Source organism: Equus przewalskii, chromosome 15 (genome assembly GCF_037783145.1).
Source record: "Equus przewalskii isolate Varuska chromosome 15, EquPr2, whole genome shotgun sequence".
In the NCBI taxonomy this organism is placed as follows: domain Eukaryota; kingdom Metazoa; phylum Chordata; class Mammalia; order Perissodactyla; family Equidae; genus Equus; species Equus przewalskii.
The window spans coordinates 18,125,832-18,148,146 of record NC_091845.1 but is presented as its reverse complement, the minus strand read 5'-3'; the positions used below and the strand labels follow the sequence as shown (position 1 = coordinate 18,148,146).

The 22,315-nt window shown below is 40.6% G+C and overlaps 1 long non-coding RNA gene across 2 annotated transcripts in view; it reads left to right on the top strand.

Annotated features, from left to right (window-relative positions):
• LOC139076119 (uncharacterized) overlaps positions 1-16,950 on the top strand; it is a 48,125-nt gene extending 31,175 nt beyond the window's left edge. The window contains exons 3-5 of one of the 2 annotated variants that reach the window (XR_011527397.1): positions 261-7,239; positions 12,760-13,213; positions 13,953-16,950. This is a non-coding gene — a long non-coding RNA (uncharacterized lncRNA). The remainder of the gene's footprint in view (positions 1-260; positions 7,240-12,759; positions 13,214-13,952) is intronic. The other variant, XR_011527398.1, reaches the window with a different exon arrangement.
• Positions 16,951-22,315: the final 5,365 nt, after the last annotated feature.

Sequence of the window (22,315 nt, the reverse complement as noted above, 5' to 3'; positions counted from 1 at the left end):
AGATGGATGCAGGATTGTAGACAAGGCTTCTATGCGTAATCGGGCCGAGGGGTTTAAAATGTCTGAAGAGGCCAGTAGAGGGAAAATCAGAAATGCAGGGGTTGAAGCGCTGAATGAGGGGTTGGAAGGGGAGGAAGGGTGAGGGGGAAGAAGGCTTCGGCAAGGCGGCAGAATTTTCAAGAAGGCATGCTCAAGTAAAATAGGTGTTCCGAAAAAAGTATAAATGTCTAAAATGCATGGTGTGACTGGATTTCTTGCAGAAACCAGTTTGTGAACTAGTCAACGTCGAGCTTAAACAGTCAACTCCTATGGACACGGGGACAGCTGACACTTGAGTGACACACTCATTAGAGAGGTGAGGAAGATGTGGTTTAACAGGTTAAATAAACTGCCCAAAGTTAAGAGCTGGTGAAACTGACTCCCAGGCCTGAATTCTTACCCATCTCATCCCACCAGGTAGACGGTGGCTGAGGCCGTGTTAAAGTGTTATGGATAAATCTCTCTGCCAGCCCGCGCCCTGGGAGGAGTCAGGAGGGACTGAAAACGAAGACACTTAAGAGGGAAGGATGTCTGGCTTTGGACAAGATGGGGTAGGAGAGAGCAGGTTGTGTGGAGATAGTGGGTGGGCAAGGATGCCGTCCTGTGAAGTACCAAGCGTCTTTAGGTGACGTGAAGCAATCTCATAGGGCTCAAAGCTGGACCAATGTCCGTGGATGCTGGGAAATCATGGGGACAAGGGAGGCCCCAAGTCAAATTGCAGAGTTCTGCATTTTTGAGGCTAGGATTCAATTTGTAGAACAGTAGGGAGCAACTATGGATTTTTTCAACAGGAAAATGACACATTAAGGGAAATGACCGCATTTTAAGAACATGTCTAGCAATGGTGAGTTTTCTTGCTAAAAGTCCAACCACAGAACTTTTGACCTAAAAGAGATTTAGAGTTTATTCGTCCATCAGTTTCAAGCTAGTGGCCCCTGGGCCAGCTAGAGTGCAAGGGTATATTTTGTTGGGTTTGGTCCCCATGGTGTGGTTTATCTTTTCTTTTTTTCTTTAGTGTTTAGCCTCTGATTTGTAGTTTCCTATCCTGGTGTGACAATTGAGCTTTGTGGAATAGCCAGGTGGAGCTGGGAGACATGAAGAAGCCTTTGCCAAATAATCTCAAAGCAAAGTTCTGACCAAAGGAAAAGTATTATTGGGTGTGTTTCATTCCATTCCAAGTCAAATTTCAAAGGCAGGTTATTATTTTTTTAAACAGCCATGAATCTTGTGTAACCGTGGTCAGTGAGAACTCCCACTCTAAGAACCTGCGTAACAACCCAGAACCGTCTTAAAAAACAAAGGATTCGAGTCTTGGAAATTGACAATGTGTCTTTAAGCCAGACCTTAGCTGTTTATAACCCACCATCCTTTGTAGAGGGTGGACTTTTTACAGCAAATGCGTAGATTCCCCATGCCGCTTTGTAATTATGCTGATTGATTTAATACCAGCAAGTTCTCATTCCCCCAAAAGGGGCTGGTTTTCCCACAAGAATGTCCTTTGTTTATAAAGATGTAAAGCATAGAAGAATTGGCATAAATATAATGAAATACAGTTTTTTGATTGTCTCCTTTCCCGAGTCCTTGCCACACCTTGTCCTCTTCCTGTTCTTAAGTAAGCCACAGGCTAATTGTCCAGAATTTGCATAAAACTCTTCATTTCAGAACACAAAGTACTTTGAAGGGGGAAAAATAATCTTCCACATTTTTAAATTGCAAGCACCGTCTTAATGATTTTTCCATGGTCAGAGATTGAAAACCCACAATTTACTAAATCATGTGAAGCACAGTGCAAAAAAAAAAAAAAGCTTTGTATTAGGTTTCTCAACCTCAGCACTATTGTCAATTTGGCCCAGATGACTCTGTGGTGGGGACGGTCCTGCGCACTGTAGGATGTTTAGCAGCGTAATGCTGTCTACCCACTGGATGCCAGTAGCACCAACACCCCCAGTCACGACAACCAGAATGTCTCCAGTCATCGCCAAATGTCCCTCAGGGGGGCAAAACGTGCTCCCCTTGAGAACCACTACTTTATATCAATTTTAATTTTGCTTTCCTGTTTTTCACCCCAAACTCTCTAGGCACCGTAGTTGATAAAAATATAAAATTTGGCAATAGGCAAATCAAAACAATAAAATCAAACACATTATAATCTTTTTTAGTTAAAAGTTTAAGAGCATTAAAATGAACTTCCAAAAGTTGTAAATGGATGACAAAAATGTATTAAAAAAGACCCCTAAATATTCAGAGGAGCTGAAAGGAAAAAGGAAAGGTAAAGAAAACTTCTTAATACTTGAAAATGATGCTTCTCTCCAAAGGAATTAATGGTGATTTTTAATGTTACTTTGGTGTTAATAAGGTAGGGAGTATATGAGTAATGAATATTTTTCTTCCTTGTTTAGAGTAATTCCGGTGGAACATCTAAATGTTAACTCTAGAAAGGTTTCTAAGCTTGATATAGGAACTGGTAACTAATAAGATAGAGAAAGGAAACATAAAAGTGACAAAAGCTATGTATATTTTTTCTTTTACGATGATTATGTTTGGAATAAGCAAACTGAAATTTATCTCTAAGTTCTCCCATGGCTATTAAAAGAAGGCACAGAAATAGTTGAGGTTCTCATTTGCTGTGGTTATCATGTTTTAATGTGTAGTAGTTGTATTTTGAACATATAATTTTCATGTTGTAGCTGTCTACACATTTAGGCTAGACTTGTGTAAAAGTTAATGATTTTGGAATTAGGGCACTGTCACATTGACAGAAGCCTAGAGAATACTTTGTCCAATAGTTCTTAACCCTGGGTATGGATTTCAAATGCTTAAAGAATTTTTTTAAAAAGATGCAGGTATCCAGGCCCTATGGACAGATATTTTGATTTAGTTGGTATGGGAGGAGGAGTCACTATTATTTTTAATATTTCCCAGAGTGATGCTAACATTAAGAACCACTGGTCTAATCCATGGGTTGCAAACCTAAATGGTTACAGGGACCAGGAAATTAATATAAAGTAATTGGGTGGTCTCAGTGTAAGACAACAGGGCATGGTAAGGACTGTAGTGGACTGGAGAGTGGATGCCCTGCCTAAAAACATTTTGCTGCTCAGTTTTAGCCATCTGGAAATGCTGCCCTGATTTTTATCAAAAGGCAGACATCTAGGTATTTTAGAAAAATTTCTCCAATTTCTTTGAACACTTGAAAGGGGCCGAATGAACCGTATCTGTAGGCTGCCAGTTTGCAAGCCTAAATCCGGTCCAATTTGTTTGCTTCACCAATGAGGAAACTGAGAACCAGAAATTACAAAACTGCCCACAGTTAGTGGCAGAATAGAGATTGGACCCAGAGCCTGACTCCAAATGCAGTGTTTATTTGTTAGATTTTCCCAATTATCCCACATTGCTATGGTACACTGTTCATGATAATGAGAACGTTTGTTAAGTGCCTACAGCATGCCAGACACTTTGCTAAGTGAAGCACACATACTATCATCTCTTTTAACTTCTCAGGGAATCTGTGGAATAGGGATTAATATTACCCCCATTTTACAGATGAGGAAATTGAGGTTGAGAGACATGGACCCACAGAGGTCCCATAGAGCCTAGTATTGAATTCAAGTTCACCTGATTGCAAAGCTTGTGCTGTTAACTCCTTGCATCCTGCTTTCCTGGGCGTTTCCTTCTATGTTGTGTAAGGAGTCTCTCTTGATACCATTTGAAAGGTACGCACAGAGCTCTAGTCCCTGGAGCATAAATCAAGCCCAGCCCAGCGATGCTGTCCTGTGCTGTGCCCATCTTTGGTGTTTATTATTAAAGTGGATCCTGCTCGGGGTGTGAGGGCAGCTCACTACCAGGTCTGCTGGAAGCCCAGGAAAAATGACAGCCCTAAGGAAATGCTCCCTAAGTGAGACCCTGTCAGGCTTGCCACTGTTATGCACAATTGGCCTGTTTCAGAAGAGATGGAATAAATGGAACATTGGCTTCTCTGTCCCTCCCTGGACTCTCAGTCAGACTGTGCTCAAAGACAAAGGCTTCCGCTGAAAGGCACCCTCAGGACAGGCCTGCTCTGCAGGGGAAAAAATTGTGTTTAAGAAGAATGTGGAAGAAGAATGAAGATGGTTTAACTTTACAAGTCAGTCAGAATTAAGGAGCATATTGGCATAACTGATCCAGCGCTAATGTCCCTCTCTCTCGATTTTGACCTTAAGCTAACATTATTTCAATGACTGACAATCCCAAAGTGTACAAATATCCTTCAGACTTTCTCCAAGTTTTAGATGAGGACTAAAAAATTCATCATCCTCAGTTCTAAGCATGAATGTTCGAATTATAGACAGAAACAGAGAGTTCATTCATTTAGTTTCTAGTCCCTACTCTGCACAGCGCTGTGCTCAGGGCTAAGCGGCTGACACCTTGGGGTATCTGACCCCGAGGAACTCAGGGTGAATTGGAAAGGAAGCACATATTGAGTGGTAAGGCCATAGAAGTCACAATTATTGTTGTGAGGTCAGAATTGCTGTCATAAATTTTAAATTGTTTTTACTTCACCGGAAACACAATTTAGTTATAGGAAAAAATCTTAAAAAATAGAGACGAAAAAAGCAAAAAATTCTCCATCTGTCATCCCTCTGCTCCAGAAATACCTACCATTAACATTTTGGTGTGTCCTTTCTATATTTTTGATACCCATGTAAGTGGCTTTCTTTCTTTTTTAATGCAAGTAACGTCATAAAGTGAACAGTGTTTTATTCTTGTTCTTCGTTAGCACAGTAGAAAGAGCTGTGAGAGGAAGAGAAGAGGAGCTCGAGCTGTTCCTAGCCTGTGGCTAATTCATAAGGAAGGAGTTGGGTTCGTAGCCATTTTGCTTGGGCTGGAGCTGTATGTACTCAACGCACACGTGCGCATGGAGACCATAGCAAAGCTGTGGCTGTGGGGAAACAGGGAGCCTGCGTTCTGGAGACAACACAGAATGGAGCAGCAAATATCACGTCACTCCCTTCTTACTTCAGCAGAGATGTGGGAAGTTTAGACTAAACTTACCTTTATACTTTGCATTACGAATTCCAATTAGGTCAACAACTGAACAGCATCTAAACTGACAAACAGCAGCAAACTTGACTGTTGCTATTGCCCTTTACTACTTTGATTATCTTAGACTCCTCTCAGGGAAGCAAGTATACAGTGCCTTCACTCATTGCTTCCATCATTTATCCACCGGTCCACCCATGGGTCCACCCATTCGTCTATCCAATCATCCATCCACCTCCACCATTCTACAGAGGCTTATTGAGAATTAACAGTAAGCCAGGCCCTGGCGAGATTACAGAAAACCAGAGAGAATCTTTGGCTTCAAGAAGCCTGTAGACCAGTATGGGAGAAAGGCAAGGCAGCAGTTTTTAGACAGAGTGATTCGACTTAGCATAAGAGAAGGAAATGGATACTACGGGAGGACAAAGGCTAGAAGCCAAATCAGACTTAGGCACCCAGGGGAGCCTTCATGGGAGGAAAGACACCTAACCGATTTCAAGAGACTTCACTTAGTTGAGCCACCTATAAGATGTCACCTTATCCTTGGGCTCCATCTGACTGAGATGTATATTCTATGCACAGTTTCTCTTCGGCTCCTTTCTCCTACCGTTTTCCCAACGGGTCCAGTATTGTTTCCACCCTTAGGTTCCCAGGCTGCCTATTACACTTCTAGACACTACTTCCTGCCTTGTTTCTCTTGAATAACAGCATTCCAATAATGAGGGCCGTCCCCTCGAGTATCAATGAGCTTGCAGTAATCCCTTTCCAATACCGTAGCACCTGACATGCTGCAGTCGCTAAATAAATATTTATTAACTGCATGCACAGAGAGTTGATAAGTAAGGACGTCCCATGTCAGTCTCTTGAGCAGAGTAGCTTTATAGCTGCGTTTCCCCCTCAATAATGATTCCTTGAAATTCCAGCTTTACCATTCATTAGTGCTTCATTGCTCATGAAATGGCATCTCCCCAAAGGCAAGCTCTTGGTATTTTTCTTGCCTGCTCCTGGAGAAATTAAATAATGCAAACTTGGAGTAGTGAAAAGTCTCTGAATATCATAACAAACCATGGAAATATTTTCTTCTTAACATATTTTCAGTTTCATAACTTTCAGGGATAGAAGAGATTCATATTCAAGGCATCAGATCACTAGGTCTAAAATTCTCTTTCTTGATTACTTCGCGAGTAAGTCCATGAAGTAATCATCTCTGGTTAAAACGTGTGTGCAGAAGCATAGACCAAAAAGAAAAGAGGGAAGACAAAGGAAGCAAAACCTAACAAGGTAGCTGTGACTTATAGAGAAAAGCTAAAGATTCAGAGCTATAGGAGTTTCTTTGAAAGTCAGCTTAGCATTCAAACTGATGTATATTGGAGAACTTTGGGGAGCAAAAGGGAGAGAAATCTTGGCTTATGACAATGGTGCATCCCATTGGAATGGTCTCAAAGGTCTCTGCTTCTGGAGGAAATCTAGCCTATGTAATACTCTCTGACTTAGGCACAGAAGGTTACATACCTTAATAAGGAATTAGAGAGAGTAGTTGGGAATTTTATATGCAGTCAGTCTGACACAGAGTCTGTGCTCTCAATATGAGTTGATTGAATGATTCATGCACTAGTATCTTAAATACATTATTTTATTTATTATTGATGGGGTAGCAGTATTTCAGATTTGTAGGTGAGAAAACTAAGACTTAAAGGGATTAATTACCCAAGGACATAAGGCAGGTAAGAGAAAGAACCAGAATTCAAATGTAAATCTGAATTTATGTCATATTTCAATTTTCACCTAAGAGTTTTTGGATATGGTTTGTAAAAATATAATATTAGCTATTGTTTATAGAGTTAGTGTTTAAACTTTATCATTTAATCTTTACCACTGTACAAATTTTCATTTCCTTTTTTGTTTCTTTGCTGAGGAAGATTCTCCCTGAGCTAACATCCATGCCAATCTTCCTCTATTTTGTATGTGGGTTGCCACCACAGTATGGCTGCTGACAAGTGGTGTGTAGGTCCGCATCCAAGAACCAAACCCAGGCCACCAAAGTGGAATGCACCGAACTTAACCACTAGGCCGTGGGACTGGCCCCTGTTTCCATTTTAAAGTTAAAGAAACTGATGGTTGGAGACATTGAGATACCGAAAGTCTCACAGACAGCACAGAGGAGAGCAAATGTGTAACCAGGTATGTCTGACCTCGCTTTCCAGGTATGCCCAAACTCTCAATCTGCACATTTTTGCCACTTTTCTTCTTTTGTGTTCTGCTTGCTTCTCCATGGAGATTGGAGCTCACGCTCTAATTCCTAAGTAACAATGAGACAGCTGTTGCACCAAGAAAGTTAATAAAAGGTGAAACTCAGCTGCCACTGCTTACAAGCATCTCTTGTAGCATCCAGAATTTAAATTAGGAGAGAATCTTACAAAAACTTCAACATATCTGGCTCTGTTTTTTTTAAAAATCTTTTTCATGTGCATAGTGGGGATGTTGGCCAAGAGCCTTAGTCAGAAATAACAGAAATTAAGGATCTTGAAAGGGATACAGTGAAGCCTGGAAACAGAATTTTTATGAGTCATATTCAACAGATATCCCAGAGAAGCTGGAATAGGCCAGCCCACATCAACTGAAATAATGGCATCTTGACTGTCAATATCTCATAGACCTTTGGAATAGACTGTTGATTAAGCAAATCAACATCGAAATGTGTATTAGACCTATTGCCAGCGAGGGAGACGCCACCAGGGCAGAGCCTAGTAGCATTTCAGAATGGGGAAGTCAGGGAAGGGTGTTTATAAGGTTTTAGGCCAGGCTGAATGCTTTTAAGGTGGGTCTTGCAAGGTGGGCAATAGTTGGGATTGGGCATATTTTATGACATATTAGCTGTCCTCCATAGGTAGACACAGAGAGGAGAAGGTCTTGAATTAAATCTTAATGAGCAAGCTACAAGTCGTGATAAATAAGCTGTTTTAATTTGTAGGCAGTCCTAAGTTCCATGAGGAAATATGTCCTTCCGGGACCAGGCAGTCATTTACTTTTGCTTGTTCTCAGTATTGTTTAACACGTGCACGGGAAAATATACCCCGTCCCAGAATTGTTCACCAGGGACAGGAAATCAGGCTGGTTTCAGCACTCAGACAAAAAGTATCAGCAACGTTCAAAGGTAGGCCAAGGCTCTGTTAACCTGTGTTAGTTAGCCACAGGCCTCTTTACAGAACCAACGTGACAGCCAAGAGTCCTTCCTTCAATAATTACCAGATGATCAGGCAAGTCTCAATTTGCATTTTCTTTTCCCAAAAGCTCTGAAGAGACACAAGTTTCCTCTGGATCTTCAGAAGTGTTTTTTCTTCTCCTATAATGAAAGCACTTCTAAGTTAAAGAGATAACAAGGCTGAGAGTGATCCAGTTCCCCTCTGATAAGCATTTATCCTTAAACTTTGGTTGTGTAAGAGTTAGTCAGAGAACCTCTTAAATGTGCAAATCCTGGACCCCATCCGAGAAGGGCTGTGGAGTAGGGGCCAAGACTGAATTTTCAATGAGCATCTCCTCCCCTGCCCCCAACCACTTCCACTGCCAGCACCATTATCAAATGGTGCTTGCGTAGAGGTCCCAGGACCACACTTTGAGAAACACTGGAAACTGAGTTTTCCTGGGCAGTGTAGTGTTTGCAATTGCCACCTGCAAGTGGTGAGTGATCTCTGTTCTCTCTGGAGTTTCCAGGGGGTCCATTGACATCTCTGGGCCTTACAACATGGCCATGTGCTAAGGAACTAATTGGGCTTACTTCAGTTCTCTGGTAGGTTATGTAAGAGATTGGTGTCCCAGAATCTATGGGATTTGTTGAGAAAGGCAATTCATTCTGTTCATTCTGTTAATTATCGCACTCCTTGTCAACTCTGATGCTTCCGTGGAAGATTATCACACTGAGGGTGATCTTTAAGGGGAGTATTTTTGCACGTGCATATTTGGGAGAATATAATCTCTGCTCCTTCTTAAAAAATAAATGGATTTGTTTATAGATTATTTTTAAAGAGATGATACTACAGAGAACTATAAAGAAGCACATAAGACATCTAAAATTCTACCTTTTAGGTATCCTAACATTTGTGCTAAGACTTTTTTTTCTGCAAACACAAAATTTCTATAAAACTTGGATTAAACTATAATACCTTTTTTTTGCTTCTTTAAAAAAACTTACTATGTCATGAACATTGTTTATATTAATAAATTTATTTGAATGCTTAATAGTTTTCCCTTTTTTTATTACAAGGAATGCATTCCAGGGAACATTCTTATACACATATTTTGGGACAATTGTTTTAAAAACTGCTTATGTTAAATTACTACAGGTAGGGCTGCTGGCTCACACTTAAGATTTAAACACATGCTGTCAAATGGTCCTCAGAGAAAGCTTATAACTGTCTGTTTTCCATACTCTCAAATGTTGCCTGCTCAGAAAAGCTTTCCATGACGATATCAGGCTAAATAAAATAAATAAAATTCTAAATAAAATTAAAAACCTCTACCCGAGCGTTCTTTATCCCATGACTGCGTTCACTGCACTTATCATCACTTGGCATATTAGAGATTTCTTTGTTTGTTTATATTCTCTCTCCTCCAGCAGACTATATGCCCCATGAGTGCAGGGACTTTATTTCTTGTGTTCACTACTATATCTCCAGCTCTTAGAACAGCGCCTGGCAAATAGTTGGTGCTCAAAAAATATTTGTTGACTGAATTAATGATCTATTTCTAACACAAGATATTATGTTCTTTATTCTCCTTTGCAAAGAGCCATATTCCAGTTGAATAGGAAGGTGAAGTACGGTTACATGAGGGCAGCTCAGCCAATGAGTGTTTTGTGCTATACCTGCTCCCCATCTGTTCAGCCAGCTCCTCTTCAAAAGTCCCAGATTTGCTTACTTCAACTATGAAAACATTACCACTGTCAGGATGACAACATTTTTATCCCACTCACGTAGTGGTCACACCTTTAGATGGGGGGTTGGCAAACTTTTTCTGTGAAGAGGCAAGTGACAAACGTTTTAAGCTTTGCTGGTCATTTAGTCTTCATTGCAACGCTCAGCTCTGTGGTTGTAGCATGAAAACAGCCATAGACAACAGGCAAACAAATGAATGTGGACGTGTTCCAATAAAACTTGATGAACAAAAACAGGTGGTGGGCTGGGTTTGGCTCATAGTCTGCAGTTTGTTGACCCCTGCTTTAGGATCAAACTCTTAGTTTTCATTGACTCAATGTTATATAGAATTTAGAATAGCTCTGTCCAATAAAAACATAATGTCAGCCACGGATGTGAGCTAAATATGTAATTTGTAAAGTTTCTAGTAGCCACATGACAAAAAGTAAAAAGAAACAGGTGAAATTAATTTTAATAATGCACTTTAGTTAGCCAAATATAGGTAAAATAGTTTCAATATATAAATTTCATTGAAGATATCATTTACATTTTCGTATGCAGTTTTGGGAATCTGGTGCGTATTCTGGACTTAGAGCACATCTCAATTCATTCTAGCTACATTTCGAGAGCTCAGTGCCCTTACGGGGCTGGTGGCCACTGTAGAGGACAGTGCAGATCCGGAGCAGGCTTTCTTAACCTGGGCACCACTGACGTTTTGACAGGAACATACTCGGTTGAGAGGGGCTATAACAATTCACAGTAGGATGTTTAGCAGGCATCGCTTGCCTCTACCTGCTACATTTCAGCCATGCTTTCTTAATTGTGACAATCAAAAATGTCTCCAGACATCACTAAAAGTCTCCTGAAAGGCAAAATCGCTCCAGTTGAGCACTACTGATCTAGAATAAGCTTTCTACAACCAGGTTAATGAGCCCCCTGGAACTGAACACGACATTTAGGGCCTGTGTGCTTAGGTGCGCTTTTTGAGGAAGTGGTGAAGAGAGAGAGAGAGGGTCAACAGCTTTCTATAGTTTCTCAAAGGCATCTGTGACCCAAAACAGACTAAAAATCACTGATTTAGTGGAAAGAGATATTAAATTATGCAATTAGATGTATACCATTGACGAATTCACACCACAAATACAAACTTCTATCTGTGTCCTTTCCAAAGAAAATCAGTTCAAGGAGGCTGGCCCGGTGGCGTAGAGGTTGAATTCGTGTGCTCTGCTTTAGTGGCCCGGGGTTCGCAGGTTCCAATCCCGGGCGCAGACCTAGCATTGCTCATCAGGCCATGCTGTGGTGGCATCCCACATAAAATAGAGGAAGATTGGCACAGATGTTAGCTCAGCAACAATCTTCCCCAAGCAAAAAAAGAGGAAGATTGGCAACAGATGTTAGCTCAAGGCCATTCTTCCTCATAAATAAATAAATAAATAAATAAATTAATTAATTAATTAAATAAAATCAGTTCCCATGATGAACCTAAACACTTCAGTCTTAAACTGTACCATTGCTTTGCCATCTTAATCCTTTAATGTTGGGAAACTGATTTTGAATGTTTCATTTCTGGTACTACTTAGCAAGAAAATCCACGAAGGAATAGAATCTAGTCAAAATATCACAGCAATAAAGGGGGAATGCATGTAACATTTTAGCCACTGGAGAATCATTACTATTGAAACTTCAAGTTAGCAAAATGTAAAGGTCATAAGATCGAGAGTTAAGAAACCTTCCTGTAAACAGCTATGTGACCTTAAGCTGAGGAGCACTGGCCCACATGCTTTCTCAGATTGCATAAGAAGAAAAGGACATGACTGACATAGAGAATATTAAGATTATTGTCTCCTTAAAACGGTAGTTTTGATTTACACTGAAAATTTTTCTTTACTGCTTATATCTATCTGCAAACACAGGCTGGAGAAGTTCAACTGATGACAAGGACGATAGAAGTAAACTATAATTAGCTTTTCCTATTTCCTCTAGATGCTATAAATATTCAAAAGAGTTGATAAAACCATTAGAATATGAACTATCCCTAGTGGACGTGGCATCCAGAGAGAGAGTTCCTCACCCTCTGCTTCCATTTTGAGGTGATTATGATCTGGTCACGATACCGCCCTCCCCAATCTGTGGTGCAGAGGTGGGGGCTCCATGTGCTTTTCATCCAGCTAAACTTCACAGGCTTCAAATCTGAATTCACCAAGGATTGTGTGGGTGGGTGTTACTAAGAGACCATCTAACTCTCTCCCTCGTTGAAAGACTTTCCTCAATTCCGACTTGTTCTTGTGCACGAACTCACTCCCTTGTTTCATTGCATAGAAACACTCTGCTTCTCTCTCGTCTCTGGGAGAAAGCTGAGCCTTCCTTTGGTCCACATCACATTCAGGAAGGGCTGAGACTTTTGATGTTACATAGTTTTAGACTTTTGACACTATCATATCCTCACTCAGTGAATTTATACTTATTGTTAGAGAGATGTAGTGACAGGATTGAAGGAGGATGGTGTGCTTTATACGCCTTTACAGCTGTCAGCTTTTACCAGCTCTCCTTTCCGTGGTACACTAGGAGTCACATTTTTAAAAGTCCCACCAGTAATCTCCTCAGGAATAATACAATTATATTGCATGTTAAAATTATTAATGGGAAAATGTATTCCAATTATGGAAGTGTTAGAATATACCAGAATTCTGCTATATCTATTGTGGCATTTCTTTATAATATACCAAGAAAGTCAAGAATATAGGTACCTTAGGCCTCTCTTGATGTCTGACAGGCTTTTCCACTTCCTCAGATCCAAAGAGAAGTGAAGACGTGGACACTTGTTGGAAGGAAGACCCTGGAGGAAGGTGGGAACAGTCTGTGGGAGATCCAAAAGAAACCAGGCAGGACCCGGAGACAGCCTGAGGAGGTCAAGGCAAAGCCTTTAAAATAAGAAGAGAAGTAAATGACCCAGAGTGTGACTAGGAAACCCAAAGCTAGACATTTATCAGGTGACTGTGTGGCCATCAGCTTCCTCATGGAACACCCACATCAGCAGGCAGCATGGTCGGTGCCTCTAACAAGAAGCAAAGAGTTTGTACCCCTATGTGAGGACCCGCTCTTTCCAGGATGTGTGAATGCCTTCAAGCTAAAAGGAGTGTCATAAAGGAATGTGATAAAAGGGGGATCCTTCAGCCTGAGGATTTGAAAATGCCTTCCCCACATCTTCCCAAGTCAGTTGAAATGGAGCACCCTTTTGCCAGCGAGTAAGTCAATTTTACTTTAAAGGCAAACAAACTACTTCCTTCACTGGCACCTTATGATCCTACAATGTAAAACCAAGTCCGACCCGAGGTCGTGGTTTTATTCTTAACTATTGGGCTCTCAAATGGTTTGGGCTCATTCGTTCAAAAAGCCTGAGACGTGAAATAGAAGGTACCTTGAATTTTCCTTGACTACAAACTCCCTCCTGTTTTGCCACTGGAGGGCATCAGTCGACAATATTACTCTCCCACCATGATTTTTCTTATTCCTTTTTCCTTGCTAACTTGCCAAGGACTAAATAAAGTCCTGTTTCACAGATTAAATGGGAGCTGCTTTATCCTTCTATAAGGCAGAATTTCAAAGACCAATTTCTTAGGATAATTGGAAATTATAACATTTCCTACTCATTTCTGGGATCAATGTTTTTAGCCCAGTTCACATTAACCTAGGAGGGTCACTCTCAAAAGAGATGACACGGAAATATTTACTCCTAATCACTCAGCGATTATTGTTTATCATAAGAGTAAATCTGCAGGATCTGACCACTGAAAATGTGCAGTTTAGTAACATTTAAAGAACAAGCAAATCCAATCTAAATACCTACGTTCATTTTAAAAATCTTACTTTCAGCTTGTTTCAGAAATACTTGGAGAGACCTTGAACTAGATATTTGAATAGACATTTTCCCCCTTGATTTGAGCACTCCGGTTGTATCATTCTTGTGCATTAATGTTCTTACAGGAACAATCAACAATCAATCATCTGTCTCTACACGCACCCCGTGGTTCTCTCTTACCATCAAATGCTACTGAGGCTGAAGTGAGTGAACTGAGGGAAAATAACTTCTGTGGGGAAAGCCATCTTTCAGAACCCTACTTTGAACCAGAAGAATCTATTCTCTTGAGACTATCTGCTGTGGAGAAGGTAGCCTTATGAAGTTCAAGTTTTGAAGTGCAAGTTACACAGATTTGGCTTTTTCCCTTTTTTTATTCTGCACCCCCACTCCATTTCTCAGCTGCCTGTTTGGCTGCTGTTACTATACTCATCATTGTTCTGCTTGTTATTTCTGCTCACTGGGCTTCTTGGCTCTCGCCAGTTTTTGCTATTCATCCCAATCTGAACTCGTATAAAACTTGGACAGACTCACACTGCACACTGGGATCATTTCATTCACGTGAGTTTGCCAACATTTGGGTATTAACTGGCAAAGGTGGCTGAAGATGGGGATTTGGGTATTAACTGGCGAGGCGTCCGCATGTGTGCTGTTTGCAAAGCTTTGCTGATAACATTGGCTCTTATACACTCGATTTCATCCTATATGAGAAATTCCTTTGGGTCTACACTCAAGAACTTTGTCTTCAAAGAAAAAATTTTGTCACCTCTCAAATACCTCACAGGGATGTTTTGACATTAAATGAATTACGTTAAAGGGTCAGTGCCAGCATAGCACCAGTCACGGAGACGCTTAATAAGTAGGACTTTCTTCTCTTCTTTCCTCCTTCCGTTTCCTTTTCTCTTAGAGCCTAGAGACAGATTTTATATCCATCAGAGCAACTGCATTGATCAATTTGGTGACTTACTTGCTTTACTGTTTTCTCAAGCCTGCTATTTTAGTAATTTTTTTTTTAATGAGGTGGGCCTACATTTTTTTTAAAAAGCCTTGTAAATGATTTGGGGCAGAAATGAGTATCTGAAGAAGAAATGCAGTGGTTCCTCCTGGGATGTCATATTTCTGAACAATCCCCAACATTAGAGATGTTTAATCAGAGATTGGGTTACCGCTTAGTATTCTTTTAGGGAGATCTGAGCTTTTGAATTAGGATGGAGACAGACTTTTGCTCTGGCATTTACAAGTTGGGTGAACTTGAGTGGGAGAGAATTAAGAATTTTGGAACTCCTCTCTCTCAGCTATAAAATGGAGAATGGGGCCCGACCCTGCGGCTGAGTGGTTGATGTTCCATGCATTCTGCTTTAGCTGCCCAGGTTCACGAGTTTGGATCCTGGGCACAGACCTACTCCATTCACCAGCTATGCTGTGGCAGTGTCCCACAGACAAAAAAATAGAGGAGGATTGGCACAGATGCTAGTTCAGGGCTAATCTTCCTCAAGCAAAAAAAAGAGGAGGGTTGGCAAGGGCTGTTAGCTCAGGGCGAATCTTCCTCAGCAAAAAAAAAAAAGGAGAATAATAATCTTTAGCCAGTGGTATTGCTAAGAAGATTAAATAAGATGATAAAAATAAATGTGTTTGATATCATTATTTTTATTACTGTTATTACTCAACTAGATGCTTTCCAAAGGATCTTCAGATTCTAAAGATTTCATGAATTGGATTGCCTAAAGTAATAGGTTTCTGCGTGTGATGCCTTACACAGTCCCTCTGCTTCACCCAACTGCTCATCTCCCTGGCCATCCACACACTCTACACTCGCCTACACTTGTACTTCAGTTCACATCATTCTTTTGCATTGGAATCTGCCCCACATTCACCCCACCTCTTCCTTATCCTTCCAGGTCCAACTCACATCACACTTTTAGGAAGCATCCTTGGCCCAGAGCAAGAGGACCTGATCTCTCCCTCCTCCAAATGTTTATCATTCTTGCCATTTCTTCTTGCTGGGTGCAGCTTCCCTGGTTCCCTGAATGCCAGGATGGTATTCCACTGGTTGTCGGACATGACTCCAGCGAAGCACATATCACAAGACTGAACTCCTTGAGGGTAGAGTCCCTGTATCCCCAGTGCCTTGTTCAAGGTCTAGCACGGAGTCCCTCAACAAACACTGCAGGAATGAGTGAGGAAATTGCTTATTTGGTATTACTATTATATTTTTGTATATATTTATTTTATGCCCTCATAAGAGACTTAAAAGTTCTTTGAAGTCAAAGACCTACGTAGAGCACTGATGTTAAAATAAAAATTGGGGGGGGAGAGAAAAAACAGATATGTGCTTCCAGATGGAAGAATATACCACCACCTTTGATAAGAAGTAGTCTTATCGAAAGAATTGATCCTGAACCCCTCATTTAGATCTAACCACAACTTATAGGAAACACAAACAATAGAGGAACACGTTAATGACACGCGAGGCTGCGATTAGCACAGAGCAGACTGTGAGATCTTCTACGATAGACATCTGTCCGCGAACTACGGCCTAGGTCTTGCTGGTGTTTGTACACTCTGGAGCTAAGAATGGTTTTACATTTTTAAAGGGTTGAAAAAAAAATAAAACAAAGAAGAAAATGTGACACAGATGCCTGCTCTAGGAGACTAATGACCCAGTTTTTTTTTTTTTTAACAAAAACATTGCAAATGAAAAGAGAGAGTGACGAAAAGAGACTGAAGTCTTACATGAACTGATCGCAATGAAATGATCATATTTGATTCTGATTCAAACAATCTATAAAATAGAAAAGAAACATCTATAACAATTATGACACAATTGATATTTAGTGGTATTAAGATATCATTGACGATATTTTAACGTGTGATAATGGGTTGGGAGTTATGTTTTTAAAAAACAGTCCTTATATTTTAGACATATATTCTGAAATATTTATGGATAATCCTGTGTGGGATTTACTTCACAGTAATAAATGGAGGAGGAAGTGGATTGGGTTAGGAACGAAACAAGATTGTCTGTGAGTTGGTAATTGTTGTTACTGGATGACTGATTCGTGAGGATTATTGTACTCTTTTGTCCAATTTTAATTATGTTTGAATTTTTTATAATAAAAAGTTAAAGAAAAAAACCTAGATTTTGGAGTTCTATCTGGGGCTGATTCCAGTCAAAAGACCTCTCTCAAAGTACTTAGCTTTTCTGATTTGTTTCATTATCTGTAAAATGGAGCTTAGAATAATGCCTTCTTCATAAGGTTCTGGTGAAAACCATATGAGCTAATGCATATGCAGAGCTTACTTAATGCCTTGCACATAATGAAGCATTCAATTATTGACAGTTAGTGCTGCTGCCACTGTTGTTAATTTTTTCTTTTAAAGATTTTAGCTTTTTCCTTTTTCTCCCCAAAGCCCCCCGGTACATAGTTGTATATTCTTAGTTGTGGGTCCTTCTAGTTGTGGCATGTGGGACGCTGCCTCAGCATGGCTTGATGAGCAGTGCCATGTCCGCGCCCAGAATTCGAACCAACGAAACAGTGGGCCGCCTGCAGCAGAGCACGCAAACTTAACCACTCGGCCACGGGGCTGGCCCCTGTTGTTGTTATTTTTACCTCGCAGTACGTGTTGATATTTGTGGTATTTGTCAATGCGATGGTAAAGGACGACATGACAGTAGACTACTGTATAGAAACAGGGACTGGATGGGCATGGGGCCGTGGGGGAGTATGGGGACTACAGAGTCCCCAGTAACTTGCAGGTTGCAATGGCTACTATGGATGAGTTGTGTTAGACTTTATAATGGTGTAATGTGGGACAGGCTCTCTGGTCGGGCACTGAGGTTTTTCACTCATGCATATTGTCAGGGACCTAGCAACACAATCCAACACTCAAATCAGACCTTTGATACTTCGTAAAGCTCTGCTTTACAATAATTTTCTGTCACTGATGAGAGGAGTTTGGCAAAAATAAAGACTACCACAGGCTTAAGAGAAAAAGCAACTTTACAAGTATTATCACATTTTCATTGAATATCAGCGTTTCATGGAGGCAATACACCACAGTGATTAGAGCAACCCCATCCATAGTGTTGGTCTTTGATGAGATAAAAAGCTTGCTGCAGAATGAAAATCCACACGTTGCTTCCTTCATTGAAAAAGTCTTGCTATTGAGAAAAAGTCATTGAAAGTAAACAGTTCTTAGTGACATAGTTGATTTGCATTCTGGCACAAGCTTCTTATGATTGCAGTCTGGGAACTCGTGCAAGGTCTACATTTTTTAGTAGCACTAGCTCAGAGCAGTGGTTCTTAATTGGGGGCAATTTTATTCCCCGGGGTCACTTGGCAATGTCTAGAGACATGTTTGGTTGTCACAACTGAGTAGGAGGTGCTACTGGCAGCTGGTGGGTAGAAACTGGGGATGCTGCTACATACTCTACAGTGTACAAGACAGCCCCCCCACCACAAAGTGTTATTTGGCCCAAAATGACAGTGCTGAGGTTGAGAAATTCTTTTAGAGCATGGCTTTAGCATCAGACAGAGGTGGGGATCAAACTCTTGCTCTCACTTACCAAAAGTGTGACCTTCACCTAAATGTTTAATTTCTGTAAGCTCCACTTTCCTCCACTGCAAAGCATCCAGCTGGTGAGGTGGTTGTGCAAATGTAGTCGCACATGTAGACAGACTCTTTAGCATAGACCTGGAGGAAAGCAAGTGCTTGGTGTAGAGCAGATATTATTACTATACTCTTTAGACATAGCTCTTATCTTGGTGACCCATGAATTGTCTAAATTCATGGGCCAAGACATAGTTTTGCAATCTTTCATTTTGAGGACCTAAAATGTAAATTTCCTTTCTTGATGAAGATGAATGCAAAACAAAATAAAACAAAACCCTGAGTTAGCTTCCTTAAAAGATAGACTTTATCGTCAGAAAGAGCTGCTCCATAGACAGAGCTGGGAAATTCGTTTGAAATTCCTCCTTTGTCCCTCAGGATGAAGTATGATGCATGCCCGGGAGCTTAATGGCTTACCAGTTGGGACTCCCACTGTGTCTTTTTTCCGCTGGTGATTTTATGATTTTCCTACACACAACATGACGGATTCTCGAGTATCCTGAGCTTTGAATCTGTACCTTTTTTTTTTGGCAGCTTGAGTGAAACCCTTCAGGCAGAGCTGTGAAGATGTAGCTCTTAAATAAAATATTTTTCTGCTGTGCTAATAATTCAGACATTCTCCACATTTCTCTTCTATTCTCAGAGTCAGTGGGATACGTCCCTTTCTCTTAATTCTATCTTGCCTGTTTTTCTCTGGCTTCCAAGAGCTTTTCAAGAAAGCACAGCGTGGCTTCTTCCAGGTGCTGGTATTTGGGGAGGGCTGAGGTCTGTGGAGGGGGAGGGGACACTTTCTTATTCTTTCGCATCACTCTATTAACAATAGCCTTTTAATGATTTGAAAATTCTTCTTCGTAAGTGACCTAATGTGAAATATTAGCATTACAAACCCATGGAGGAGACACAATTCAAACAATAGAGGCAATAACACACTTTCCTCCTGCTTCTGTTTTAAGGGAGTGTATTTTATTGCGAGCCAGTACACCTCCTTTTCCTCACCAGAGAAGCCACGTACTTGCTGGACCGCTAAATCTCTACGGAGTTGACATACTTCATTAAAAACCTGGATGTTTGGATTTCTGGGGTGGGGAAGATTGTGGTGTCAGAAGTGAAGATGTTACGCATTTTAAGTGTGAGCATGCGATCTCACTTATGTACATATGCCATCACGCTCTACTGGGACCTGCCGGGCAGTCAGGAAACAGGGCGTCTGTTTAAGCCTCTGCCTTCTGTAAGATTTTTGAACAATACGATGTAGCCCAGCTAATATTGTTCTTTAATTAAAGTGCAAGAATTGTATTTGAGCAAATGAGTGACTAAACAGTACACAATTGGTATACTTAAAAAAGTTTACTTTGTAGATTCCAGGAATATAAGATTCTCTAAATATGATCTAAAGCTTATTTTTCTTAGCATATGTATCATTTCTTAAAAATCTGGCATTAAAACTACAGAAGTTGGAAGAATTGTGTGGCCTTTCTTCTGAGCTCTCATCTCCTACGGGGAAGTGATTTAGTTTAGCTCTCATGGGCAGTGCTTCCAAATGTCTTTGCAGGGATGACCCTTCTCTTCTGCTTTCTGGGTTTCTTCTTGTTCCTCCCATACAGGAAATATTTCTTTCCTTTTAGGTTCCCTACAAATCAGGACATCTTTTTAAAAATCTTCATACAGTTTATTTCTTGTGCCATAGATTGCTGTCTTGTCGTACAGTTAAAAATCAATACTCTTCATTCATCATCATTCATTACAATTATCTCCAAGGACTTACTAAGGCCAAGTAATCTGTTAAATCACCCAGGATAAGGTATACAAGTCACGGATCAAGTCATCAAGAAGCTTCAATCTACTGAGGGATTTAAATTATACATGTTGATAAAAAGAATGTAAAATAAAAAGTAAATTAAGAGAGGTATACATAAAATGCCGTGGGGAGATCAAAGAAGAGGCCATACTGATACTGGCTCAACACAAGGTTGACAGAAGGGAGGCCATATTGTAGAAAAGAGACTATATTGTAACTTTGAATGACCTCTAATTAACTAGCCCAGCTGGCTATGCACCCTCTAGGAGATATACATGCTCTGTAGATTTTATCTTCCCTCCCAGCTGCCATAAGATGATAACTTTGTTCCTTTGAGTTCCCTAGGAACGTGATGACCCCTGGACATAGATTCTATGCTATATCCATGACAACTGAAAGATCTGGTGTGGCGACTCCAAGTCTGTAACACCAGAGGGTCAACATTCCTAACCCCCTTCCCTATAACCCACTGGCTCATATAGCTGTTTCAAGATTCTGTGTCCCCTTTAAGATGTTTATTTTGGACATTAGTCCTCCAACTTCCACCTTGCTAGCAAGCTGTAATAAAACCTTTCTCTCCTACCACCTTCCCTCTCAACTGTTGGTTTGTCTTACAGCAAGTAGACGACCCCCTTTTGGTAGTAACAATAATTGCAGCTGGGTTAAAGGTAAGAAGTCTTTTAGAGAGAGAGAGAGGATTTATGTTGGACCTTGAATGATGGGTAAAATTTAGACATGAGATAAAAGAATGATGATATTTAAAAACAGCATTCCAGGTCAAAGGAACAGTGAGCATACATTCAGGAAGGAAGAAAACCTGGAGTTATTAGGGAATAGTCATCTACTATAACTTGAGATGTGTCAGGAAAGTCGGACAGAAAGCATGGAGCAGGAGGTGTAAGCTAATAAGCAGCTCTATTCTGGAGAGCAGAAATGAGGTTCTTTTGGTGTTTGGTCTTTCCACAAGTTCCAGTTCCAGTTGTGAAGGATCAGAATTGCCTACCCCTAAATGTGTCTCTTTGGCTCGATTTTTTTTTTTTTTTGAGGAAGATTGGCCCTGAGCTAACATCTGCTGCCAATCCTCCACTTTTTGCTGAGGAAGACTGGCCCTGAGCTAACATCTGTGCCCATCTTCCTCTACCTTTATATGTGGGATGCCTGCCACATCATGGTTTGCCAAGCAGTGCTATGTCTGCACCCAGGATCCAAACCAGCGAACCCCAGGCTGCCGAAGTGGAACTGTAAACTTAACAGTTGTGCCACTGGGCTGGTCCCAGGCTGGATTATTTTTAACAACAGAAGACTCTGAAAGAAACTCTGACCTTCCAGTTAACTGCCTAAAAGAAGTTAAGATAGGTCTGTTCCAGGAAGCAGCTAACACTGTAAGATTAAACTATAGTATAACGTAAAATGGGTGGGATAGAAAGGCCCTAACAAGCCCATTTTTATGAAAATTCTTTCTCTCTGGTCAACTTGCCTATAGATGGCCCAGCAAACACTTGTTTAACAAACATTTGCATTTCCATCTCCAAGTAAATTGCCTTCCTCCCCTTTGGAGTCTGAAACCACTACTTCTAACATCGTCCTTTGTCTTTAGCTGAAGATACTATTTAAGGCGGCAGCTTCAGCCATTCTGGCAAGTTCCTCAGTTTTGCTGGGTTTCTCCCATGTATACACGTTATTGAACTTTGTTTGATTTTCTCCTGCTATTCTGTCTCATTCAATTTAATTCTTAGACCAGCCAGAAGGACCTAGAGGGTAGAGGAATTGTCTTCCTCCCTTACACAGTATTAGTGTCATTTCTCATTAAAGAGAGAACACTCAGGATTTTATTAATTAATTCATCTAAAAAATTTGTAGTCCACTTAATTTAAAAAAATAACTCAAGGGTGAGAATGAAGGTTAGATAGTTCTCTGGGCACATGGTTATCAATCCCTAATAGTAATAATAGCTTGGGTTATGCTCCAACTCTCAAATCTCAGTGGTTTAGGACAGCAAAGATTTATTTCTTACACTAGATGTCTACTGAAGGTGAGCAGAGCAGTTCTGTTTGGCTAGGGAATTTCAGAGAACTGAGTATT